The following is a 12,515-nucleotide window of genomic DNA, read 5'->3' as shown; positions in this document are numbered from 1 at the left end:
CCAGTATAGATAGCCAGGTATAGTCCCCCCCCCCCCAGTATAGGTAGCCAATTATAGTTACCCCAGTATAAATAGCCAGGTATAGTTGGCCCCCCCAGTATAGGTAGCCAGGTATAGTTGTCCCCAGTATAGGTAGCCTGGTATAGTTGTCCCCAGTATAGGTAGCAAAGTAAAGTTGCCCCCAGTATAGGTAGCCAAGTATAGTTGCCCCCTGTATAAGTAGCCTGGTATAGTTGCCCACAGCATAGGTAACCAAGTATAGTTGCCCCAGTATAAATAGCCAGGTAAAGTTGTCCCCAGTATAGGTAGCCAAGTATAGTTGTCCCCAGTATAGGTAGCCAGGTATAATTGTCCCCAGTATAGGTAGCCTGGTATAATTGTCTCCAGTATAGGTAGCAAAGTATAGTTGCCCCCAGTATAGGTAGCCAAGTATAGTTGCCCCCAGTATAGGTAGCCAAGTATAGTTGCCCCCTGTATAAGTAGCCTGGTATAGTTGCCCCCAGCATAGGTAACCAAGTATAGTTGCCCCAGTATAGATAGACAGGTAAAATTGTCCCCATTATAGGTACCCAAGTATAGTTGTTCCCAGTATAGGTAGCCTGGTATAGGTGCCCCCAGTATAGGTAGCCTGGTATAGTTGCCACCAGTAGAGGCAGCCAAGTATAGTTGGCCCCAGTATAGATAGCCAGGTAGAGTTGCCCCCAGTATAGGTAGCCAAGTATAGTTGCCCCTAGTATAGATAGCCAGGTAAAGTTGCACCCAGTACAGGTAGCCAGGTATAGGTGCCCCAGTATAGGTTAGCCAGGTAAGCTCCTCTAGAATAGATAGCCAGCCTTCTTGTCCCCTGCCCCTCCCTCCCTGGCTTCTGCTCCATTTGCCTTCGGTAGACCTCAGATCAGCTGTGACCCACAGGGCCACTGTGAAAAGACAGGAGAGCGGTTCACCTGGTAACGGTGCATATACAGGTAGCAATTAAATAATTATGCAAAACATTTAATTTTTGTTATATTAATAATCAATTTACCTGGTCATCCCCAGCCCAAATGTATGGCTTCTTGGTTCCCCTCTCCTTCCCTCAGCCCAACTGCAATGGCATGTTCCATGTAATGGGGGCAGGCCTATAATATCTGCTACAGACACGCCTCCCTAGTGACTGACAGACCATGAAGAGGGTGTTTCATGGAATGTACCACTGTGGTTATCATCACATGACTGGAATGAGAAGGTATCAAGCGGTGAGGCGCTGGATGTCTGTGACCCACTACAACAGATCAATGCATGTGTTTTTTTTTAATGGTATGTTTTGCAACATATTTTATGCATATTTGGGTGTTGAATAAATCCATTATTAATATGTAAGGAGGATGAGCTAGGGCTCTATTTCTGCAAATCATAAACATGATCCTATATTATATTAGCCTAGAGCGTTGTATTTTGGTATTGTTTCCAGCGGTTACTGTAACAATGTACACAACAACATAGAAGGAGTGAGCTACTCTTGTGGTTATGTCGACCACTGACTGCATCCTGCTTGGAATCCCTGATTCCCCTGCTAATCAGACTCCACCATTGTGAGAGCATTAAACATTTACATTATTATTCTGCAGGCTCTGTGATACCAACAAAACCACATCATGACACCTCCTACTTAGATTTATAGTGTTTTCCCTCAGTTACTAACACAGGCACAGCATGGTGACTGATGATCTGATCTCCTCCATACATTGCTGGAAATGGTTCTGAACTGCTTCTCTGACTATTAAATCAATTATATATACATGTTTATAAACCAGATGCTATAGAGCAGCAGGGGTGTCAAACTCAAATACAAAGTGGGCCGAAATTGAACACTGGGACCAAGTTGCGGGCCAGCCTTAAAGTGGACCCAAATTAAAAATACAAGATTTCAGAAATAAAATCTATTTTCTAAATTATAATGATAAATAGCAGCCTTTTTTCAGCTGCATGATGACAAATATAAAATATTTTACATTTATTGGAGGAACCCCTCCCTTCCTTTCAAATTGCTGGGATTTTTCCGGCAAACTGGTGGTGGAGATAAAAAACAAAAACAAAAACACAGGCTGCTACTGATGATGTCACAGGGGAGGTGATCTCAGCTTCTGTGAGATTCAACATAGATGACGCCCCTGTGAGGGAGGGTAGGTGATGACAAACACACCCATGATCTAAAACCTCCTACTAAGATCAGAAATAATGGCAGCCGCACCTGTATAACCCTAGTTAGGAAAAGAGAAGGGTCAAAAGCATACACTGAAATGCTCATAGGGTTAAAGGAGTGTTTATTTATCTTTGTATGCGTCAGAGTGGTGCAACTAAATATTTTGAATTAAAAAAATGTTTGGTTTGGGTCCGCTTTAATATCTAGTGGCCACCTCTCTCCCTTATAAAGTTCCCTGGTGTTATAGTTGCCCCTACTCCTTCCCCTTTACAGTTCCCTGGTGTCTAGTGGCCCTCCCCTATACAGTTACCTTTTGTCTAATGCCTCCTTCTTCCACTATACAGTTCCGCAGAGAGCACACAGCAATTTTGATATAACTCCCAATTGTCCTTTTTTTCGGGGGGAACAGTCCCTCTTTGGAAACCACATCCCTCTGTCCCACTTTCTTCCCCATGTGTCCCTCTTTCAGGACTGATGTGACATACAGATCTATGTAAATATATGTATTTTTGTACTGAGAAATGTGGTTTATTGACTCTAAACTTTACCCCAATCCTTTACATTGATGTATTTCTTATTTTCAAATGTTCATATTCATATCAAGGCAGACTAATGATGATACAAAGGACCAGTGTGGTTTGAATCATGAAGCAACTACTTTTGCTTATGAATTCTTGTGGTCTGCATGACGAGGGGTGTGGTGGGGACGTGGATAGAGGTGTGGCAGGGGCGTGTCTTAAAGGTGTCCCTCTTTCATACTTCAAAAAGTTGGAAGGTATGACTTAACTGTTTCTAGCGCCAGGGGGGCACCGCCCATAAACTCATTAGGGCCACAGGTGTTACCGTGGTAACGCGTTTTTCTATGGCAATGTGTGTTACAACTAGCACTACGATAGCAACGCATGCGCCACCGCATGTGGCACTAACGGATTAACAGGTGGTGCTCCACAGTACTAGTAATGGTAAAACTGCTGTGCGCTTCCTGGGCACCCAAACTTTACGCATTTTACAGCATCGGGCAATATATCTGGAATACAGATAATGAAAGATCACTCATGCAGGGATGGTCGTAGTCAGCCAACTTCGCTACGCTGGAACTACGCGTAGTTTTACGCAATTACACTTTGCCAAACTATGGCTTTGAAATCAAATACTTGTTTTGCATGCATTTCGTAGATTACGTGTTAAAATACGCAATTACGCGTAGTGCAAAGCGTAGTGTATGCAAATGCTTATGCCCGTATGCAGAAAATTTTACGCATTAATTCCTTTGTAATTGCTTATACCGGGAACTCTCATTCGTACATTTCCCTTTCCAATGCGTAAATTTGTAAGCATACAAATTAGTCGCGAGTAAAGCATTTGTAGTTCACTACGCAATACACTTGTTAACTACACATGGTGGGCGTAAGCGTAAGCGTAGTTTTGAATGCGTAGATGCGAACTACGATACGTAAATTCGCACTGACGAAGTTTCTGCTCATCCCTACACTCATGCATCATTGAACTAATCAGCATTTTCTTTGTAACATTTTCAGATTTTTTTACCCCTTTCCTTTAGTGTGGTTTTCTGTTATTTCTTTTCGCATTTTTATTATTTAATATATAATTATCAAAGATTATTATACCGCAATTATTATTATTATCATTCATTTATAAAGCGCCAACATATTCTGTGGCACAGTACAAAGTAAGAAACAAACATGGCGTATGTAATACAGACAATGGTGTACACCAATATACAAAAAACAGAACTGGTAACATAAGTAACATGATGAATAAGATGTACAGTATAACAATTGCAAAATACAAAGTGGTCCAAAATTGAGCTCTGGGACCAAGTCGAGGGCCGATCTCAATGACTAGTGGCCACCTCTTTTCCTTATAAAGTTCCCCGGTGTCAAATAGCCCCACTCCATCATATATACAGTTCCCTGATGTTTAGTGGTCCTCCCTCCCACAACTATACAATTCCCTGATGTTTAGTACTCCCCCCTCCCCTATACAGTCCCCTGGTGTCTAGTGGACCCCTCCTTCCCCTATACAGTCCCCTGGTGTCTAGTGGCCCCCTTCCTTCTCCTATACAATTCCCTAGTATCTAGTGCTGTCCCCCTCCCCATATGGCTTCCCTGACGATCTAGGGCTTACCCTCCAAAACAGCTTCTCTGGTGGTCTAGTGTGGTCTAGTGTGGACCAAACATAATGCATAGTGGGGAAACCACCCGAGGGCCAAATCAGAGGCTCCGAGGGCCAGATAAGCCTATGCGCTCCACACTCACACACAGGGAATCAACTTCAGATTCTATTAAGGACTAATGCTGGGAATGCACAACGAGATTTTTCAGTCGATTTACTGTCCGATCTTATTTCCGATCGATTTTCCAATCTATTTTCTTATCTTTTCCTATCAATTTCCATTCATTTCTATGAGAAATCGACCAGAAAAACGATTGAAAATAAGATCGGACATGTCATAAATGATCCATCGAACCATCTATCTGCTGAAAAAACATATGGTTTATTTATATTCCCAGCATAAGGTATCCTTTGAAGATTTCAAAGATTGTAGAGTGACAGAAGTATTGTGGAATGGGATTCCAGAGGAGGGGTGAGGATTGTGAGAAATCTTGTAAGCATTAATGTGAGGAGATGGTTCTAGAGGTAGACATAGATGGAGTAGATCCTGTCTGTCACCAGCGGAAGATATAAATACGGCTCTGCAAAAAGGGAAAGTGTCATTCTATCAAAGATCAGTCTGGAAATGAGTATCTGATCAGTAAATCATTGTAAATTTTGATTTGATCAGAGGGGATTGTAGGATCAGTATACCTGCCTTCAGTGGCGTAGCTAAGGAGCTGTGGGCCCCGATGCAAGTTTTACAATGGGGCCCCCCAAGCACTCTATACATGACAATTAATACGGCGCACCAAAACCTGCCAATGGAAACTACAGTGTCAGAGGTGCAAGAAGGGGATGGGGAACAGTGTGTTAATGATTACCACTATTCAAAGTATCTATAAAAGTGATTATTATGAGCACAGGACCAATAGAGAGCTAATACTGTGGTTGAGGGAGGGCCCTTCGGGGCCCCTCTGGCCCAAGGGCCCCGATGCGGTCGCTACCTCTGCACCCCCTATTGCTACGCCCCTGCCTGCCTTGGCTATCCATATATCGCAAGATGTCCCTGCTGGCTATTATGCAGGAATGTACTCTGTGTAACATGTGTTAGACACCACATGTAGTTGTTACAGAAGTCCAGGAAACATTCTGTAGGCAGGCTGGAAACAATGAGGAGGCTGGGGGAACCTAACATTACTAGGTCATATTATCACTAGTGTCTAGACTACTTAACCACCGACGTCCAGACGTATGTTGTCAGAGACAAGTACAGCAATACAAACAAGGGGCTTAGTGCTTGCCCTGCAGCTTGCTTTTTGTCATACTTGTGTTTATATAAGACTTTCACTCTTCTGTAGATCATTGAAACTTTTTAAATTATTTCATTAACTGTAGCTTTCTTTTTTGCCGACTATATTTATCTCCTTTGATGCAAAATCTGTCACACACCTGAGCAGTAAATATGAAGCATATGATTAAAGGACAGGTCAGAGGATATGAAAAAGATCTGCTTACCCGGGGCTTCATTCAGCCCCTGGCAGCCGATATGTCCCTCGCCGCAGCTCTGGTGTCCCTCTTCTGCGCCTGCACGAGCGCGCGGCCGAGCCACTCGCGATCACGCTGCTTGCGCTCACGTGACCTGGAGTGTTCTGCGCAGACGCAGTAGTTCTGAGCCTTTACAGAATGCTCCAGGCCACGTCAGAACGATCACAAATGGCACGGCTGCACGCTTGCGCAAGCGCAAAAGATGCTGACCTAGCGCGGGGATACCAAGACACCGGAGCAGCGGCGAGGGACATATTGGCTGCCAGGGGCTAGATAAAGCCCCGGGTAAGCAGATCTTTTTTTTTTATATCCTCGGACCTGTCCTTTGAAGGATACCCGAGTTGACATGTGACATGATGAGATAGACATGTGTATGTACAGTGCCTAGCACTAGTGTTGGGCGAACATCTAGATGTTCGGGTTCGGGCCGAACAGGCCGAACATGGCCGCGATGTTCGGGTGTTCGACCCGAACTCCGAACATAATGGAAGTCAATGGGGACCCGAACTTTTGTGGTTTGTAAAGCCTCCTTGCATGCTACATACCCCAAATTTACAGGGTATGTGCACCTTGGGAGTGGGTACAAGAGGAAAAAAAAATTAGCAAAAAGAGCTTATAGTTTTTGAGAAAATCGATTTTAAAGTTTCAAAGGGAAAACTGTCTTTTAAATGCGGGAAATGTCTGTTTTCTTTGCACAGGTAACATGTTTTTTGTCGGCATGCAGTCATAAATGTAATACATATAAGAGGTTCCAGGAAAAGGGACCGGTAACGCTAACCCAGCAGCAGCACACGTGATGGAACAGGAGGAGGGTGGCGCAGGAGGAGAAGAAGGCCACGCTTTGTGAGACACAACAACCCCGGCCTTGCATGAGGGCAAGAAGCGTGCGGATAGCAGGCTTTGTACCGCCATGCAGTCATAAATGTAATAAAGATAAGTGGTTCAATAAACAGGGACCACGCGGCAACGCTAACCCAGCAGCAGCAGACGTGATGGAACAGGAGCAGGCGCAGGAGGAGAAGGCCACGCTTTGTGAGACACAACAACCCAGGCCTTGCATGAGGGCAAGAAGCGTGCGGATAGCATGCTTTGTACCGCCATGCAGTCATAAATGTAATAAAGATAAGTGGTTCAATAAACAGGGACCACGCGGCAACGCTAACCCAGCAGCAGCAGACGTGATGGAACAGGAGGAGGCGCAGGAGGAGAAGGCCACGCTTTGTGAGACACAACAACCCAGGCCTTGCATGAGGGCAAGAAGCGTGCGGATAGCATGCTTTGTACCGCCATGCAGTCATAAATGTAATAAAGATAAGTGGTTCAATAAACAGGGACCACGCGGCAACGCTAACCCAGCAGCAGCAGACGTGATGGAACAGGAGCAGGCGCAGGAGGAGAAGGCCACGCTTTGTGAGACACAACAACCCAGGCCTTGCATGAGGGCAAGAAGCGTGCGGATAGCATGCTTTGTACCGCCATGCAGTCATAAATGTAATAAAGATAAGTGGTTCAATAAACAGGGACCACGCGGCAACGCTAACCCAGCAGCAGCAGACGTGATGGAACAGGAGCAGGCGCAGGAGGAGAAGGCCACGCTTTGTGAGACACAACAACCCAGGCCTTGCATGTGGACAAAAAGCGTGCGGATATAGCAGCAATGCTTTTTGCCGCCATGCAGTCATAAATGTAATACAGATGAGAGGTTCAATAAACAGGGCCCGGAAACGCAACACCATCCCAGATGTTCATTGGTCATGTTACTTGGTTGGGGTCCTGGAGTGTTGCGTAGTCATTTCCAATCCAGGATTGATTCATTTTAATTTGAGTCAGACGGTCTGCATTTTCTGTAGAGAGGCGGATACGCCGATCTGTGACGATGCCTCCGGCAGCACTGAAACAGCGTTCCGACATAACGCTGGCTGCCGGGCAAGCCAGCACCTCTATTGCGTACATTGCCAGTTCGTGCCAGGTGTCTAGCTTCGATACCCAATAGTTGAAGGGTGCAGATGGATGGTTCGACACAGCTACGCCATCTGACATGTAGTCCTTGACCATCTTCTCCAGGCGATCGGTGTTGGAGGTGGATCTGCACGCTTGCTGTTCAGTGGGCTGCGGCTGCATGGGTGTCAGAAAATTTTCCCACTCCAAGGACACTGCCGATACCATTCCCTTTTGGGTACTAGCTGCGGCTTGCGTTGTTTGCTGCCCTCCTGGTCGTCCTGGGTTTGCGGAAGTCAGTCTGTCTGCGTACAACTGGCTAGAGGAGGGGGAGGATGTCAATCTCCTCTCTAAAGTCTCCACAAGGGCCTGCTGGTATTCTTCCATTTTGACCTGTCTGACTCTTTCTTCAAGCAGTTTTGGAACATTGTGTTTGTACCGTGGATCCAGAAGGGTATAAACCCAGTAATTGGTGTTGTCCAGAATGCGCACAATGCGTGGGTCACGTTCAATGCAGTCTAGCATGAATTGAGCCATGTGTGCCAGAGTCCTACCAGAATCCTCATCATCCTCTTGTGAGCGTTGTGATAGTTGTTGTGATGCATCATAGTCGTCACCTTCCTCCTGGTCTGCTTCTGCTGACCATTCGCGTTGAATTGTGGAAGTCCAACGTGCACCGCTCTGGCCCTCGTCAGTGGTGGCATGAAATTCCTGCTCCAACTCCAGCTGTTCCTCCTCCTCTTCTTCGTCATAGCTGCTGGGGCCAGCGTTCCCTGAGGCGGATGGCCTGATGTTGGTACCATCACGCTGATCGTTTTCTCCTTCAGATTCCCCCAGTTGCATCATGACAGCTGTTTCCTTGATTTTTAACATCGACCTCTTCAGTAAACACAGCAGTGGTATGGTAATGCTGACTGAAGAGTTGTCACTGCTCACAAGCAACGTGGATTGCTCAAAATTTTGGAGGACTTGGCAGAGGTCCAACATGTTGGCCCAATCGGATCCACAGAAGCTTGGCAGCTGGCCGGATGCGCCTCGGTACTGCGCCGTCATGTACTGGACCACTGCACTCTTCTGCTCGCAAAAGCGGGCTAGCATGTGCAGCGTAGAATTCCAGCGCGTAGGGACATCACACAGCAAGCGATGGTGGGGGAGATTGAAGCGCTCCTGCATCTTGGCGAGTGCCCCCGAAGCAGTACTGGAATTTCTACAATGTTTGGACACTCGACGCACCTTCAACAGCAGATCGGGCACGCCTGGGTATGTCCTCAGGAACCGCTGAACTACTAGGTTCATCACGTGCGCCAGGCAAGGGATGTGTGTCAGCTTAGCCAACCTTAAAGCGCGAATGAGATTACTCCCATTATCACACACAACCATGCCCGGTTTCAGGTCCAGCGGTGCCAGCCACAAATCCGTCTGTTCCTTTATTCCCCTCCAAATTTCCTCCCCTGTGTGCTGCTTATCCCCAAGGCAGATTAGCTTCAGCAACGCTTGCTGACGCATGCCAACAGCTGTGCTGCACTGCTTCCACGATCCTACTGCTGCTGGGTTAGCGTTTCCGGATGAGGTACAGCTTTGAGATGCGTTGGAGGAGAAGGAGTCAGAGAGGTAGGTGCTGCTGTTATCCAGTGGGAGGGACGGCGGTGCAGCTGTTTGTGGCGTGGGCAACACCCGTGCCGTAGCAGGTGAGGAATCGCTGCCAGGCTCCACAAGGTTCACCCAGTGCGCGGTAAGGGAGATGTATCGACCCTGGCCGAACGCACTCGTCCAGGTGTCAGTGGTGAGGTGAACCTTGCAGGCAACGGCATTCTTCAAGCTTCGGGTTATTTTGCTGACCACGTGCTCATGCAACTCAGGCACTGCAGAGCGTGCAAAGTGGTAGCGGCTGGGAACCACGTAACGTGGGATGGCCACTGACATCATGCCCTTGAAGCTGTTTGTCTCCACCAATCGATATGGCAGCATTTCGCAGGCCAGAAGCTTGGCTATGCTGGCTGTTACTGCCACGGCCCGGGGGTCATTTGCTGGCAATTTCCTCTTGCGCTCAAACATCTCCGACACAGACAACTGAACCGTAGCGCTGCACACGGAAGGGCTGTTGGTTGTTGTGTTTGATGAACACTGGGAGACCTCAAGAGCACTACTCCGGAAAGTGACAGTGTCAGCGTCGTCTGATGTTTGTGAATGTTGTGAACCACGCAATGGCTGGGCTACTGCTGCTGCTGAGGCGGGTCTGGTGGTGAGTCTGGTGAACCCAAGGGAGGCAGTGTTGTTTCTGGTACCCTGTCCTGACGCGTTTGCCCAAAGAGTGGGATGTTTGGATAGCATGTGACGGCTCATGCTGGTGGTGGAGAGGTTGTTAATATTTTTCCCCCTGCTCAGGCGGGTCTTGCACACCTTGCAAATCGCCATGGTAACATCCTCAGTGCAGTCTTCAAAGAAAGCCCAGACTTTGGAGCACCTGCCTCCTTGCTGGCGATTTCTGTTTGCTCCTCTTTTGCCTCTCACTTGAACTTCCACGCTTGTGGTGCCTGAAATTGCGCGCCGCCTACCTTGTGGCACAAGGCGAACTCGTGCAGCAGTGTGTTCTTCAACAGACTCATCTGTGCTGCTGCTACGACGGCGATGTTCTCGTTCACAAACAAAATCTGGGTCTCTGTCCACATTGTCCATACCCTCCTCTTCCATCTCCTCAAACTCGTCATATGTCATTGTGGGCCACCGCCGTGGAGTAGAGCTCCCCACAACAACCTCTGCGCAGCACACTCCAACGTCGTCTTCCAGATCTTGTCGGCCGACCTCCTGCAATTGCAACCCCTCCTGCCCAAATTGCTCTGGGATTTGGGTTTCCGAGTCCTCTTCGGACTCGCCTTGTATTTCAGTGCGCGGTGCATTTCCCACAGTTAACGGTTGTGAATCCAGGCACAACATTTCTGGCTGTTCCTCCATTGACCTTTGAAAGGTGGAAGTTTGTTGGGCTGGGAATAGCTCCTGCGAATACCCCATTGTGTCCTGAGGTAATTCATCGGACTGGTTATCTGGCAGTTGTGTGCGTGGTGTCGCTGCCGGTTGTGTCAGCTTTGTGCCCACTGGCTCCTTGTAACTGGCTGAGGACTCGGACCTCGTGCGTGATGTGCTGGTGCTGCTTAACCCACTGCTGGACGCTTGAGAGGTCATCCAAGTAATTATCTGGTCCTGTTCTTTTGGATTTGTGAGGGTTGTTGTCCTGGACAACATGGGCGGTATTGAGTGGGTTTTCTTGGGTGCTCCCCTGTGGCCTGTACGTGAACCGTCAGGGGAAACACCTCTTCCCTTGCCCCTCCCTCTTTCACCGGAGTTCTTCCTCATTTCACTTATCCTTACAGTACACGCTGACTGGCAGCAGTACAGTGGCAGTACAGAAATGCTATACAGTACCACTATTCCCAGCAGCGACACAGAGCACAATGCTATACAGTGACGGGTGAGCGGTGTACCACTATTCCCAGCAGCGACACAGAGCACAATGCTATACAGTGACGGGTGAGCGGTGTACCACTATTCCCAGCAGCGACACAGAGCACAATGCTATACAGTGGCGAACGAGCGGTGTACCACTATTCCCAGCAGACACAGAACAGTACACAGAATGCTATATAGTGTGGCTGAACGAGCGGTGTACCACTATTCCCAGCAGACACAGAACAGTACACAGAATGCTATATAGTGTGGCTGAACGAGCGGTGTACTACTGTTCCCAGCAGACACAGAACAGTACACAGAATGCTATATAGTGTGGCTGAACGAGCGGTGTACTACTGTTCCCAGCAGACACAGAACAGTACACAGAATGCTATATAGTGTGGCTGAACGAGCGGTGTACTACTGTTCCCAGCAGACACAGAACAGTACACAGAATGCTATATAGTGTGGCTGAACGAGCGGTGTACTACTGTTCCCAGCAGACACAGAACAGTACACAGAATGCTATATAGTGTGGCTGAACGAGCGGTGTACCACTATTCCCAGCAGACACAGAACAGTACACAGAATGCTATATAGTGTGGCTGAACGAGCGGTGTACTACTGTTCCCAGCAGACACAGAACAGTACACAGAATGCTATATAGTGTGGCTGAACGAGCGGTGTACTACTGTTCCCAGCAGACACAGAACAGTACACAGAATGCTATATAGTGTGGCTGAACGAGCGGTGTACTACTGTTCCCAGCAGACACAGAACAGTACACAGAATGCTATATAGTGTGGCTGAACGAGCGGTGTACTACTGTTCCCAGCAGACACAGAACAGTACACAGAATGCTATATAGTGTGGCTGAACGAGCGGTGTACTACTGTTCCCAGCAGACACAGAACAGTACACAGAATGCTATATAGTGTGGCTGAACGAGCGGTGTACCACTATTCCCAGCAGACACAGAACAGTACACAGAATGCTATATAGTGTGGCTGAACGAGCGGTGTACTACTGTTCCCAGCAGACACAGAACAGTACACAGAATGCTATATAGTGTGGCTGAACGAGCGGTGTACTACTGTTCCCAGCAGACACAGAACAGTACACAGAATGCTATATAGTGTGGCTGAACGAGCGGTGTACTACTGTTCCCAGCAGACACAGAACAGTACACAGAATGCTATATAGTGTGGCTGAACGAGCGGTGTACCACTGTTCCCAGCAGACACAGAACAGTACACAGAATGCTATATAGTGTGGCTGAACGAGCGGT

This window comes from Hyperolius riggenbachi, chromosome 2, assembly GCF_040937935.1.
Source record: "Hyperolius riggenbachi isolate aHypRig1 chromosome 2, aHypRig1.pri, whole genome shotgun sequence".
In the NCBI taxonomy this organism is placed as follows: domain Eukaryota; kingdom Metazoa; phylum Chordata; class Amphibia; order Anura; family Hyperoliidae; genus Hyperolius; species Hyperolius riggenbachi.
This window is presented reverse-complemented; position numbering follows the sequence as displayed.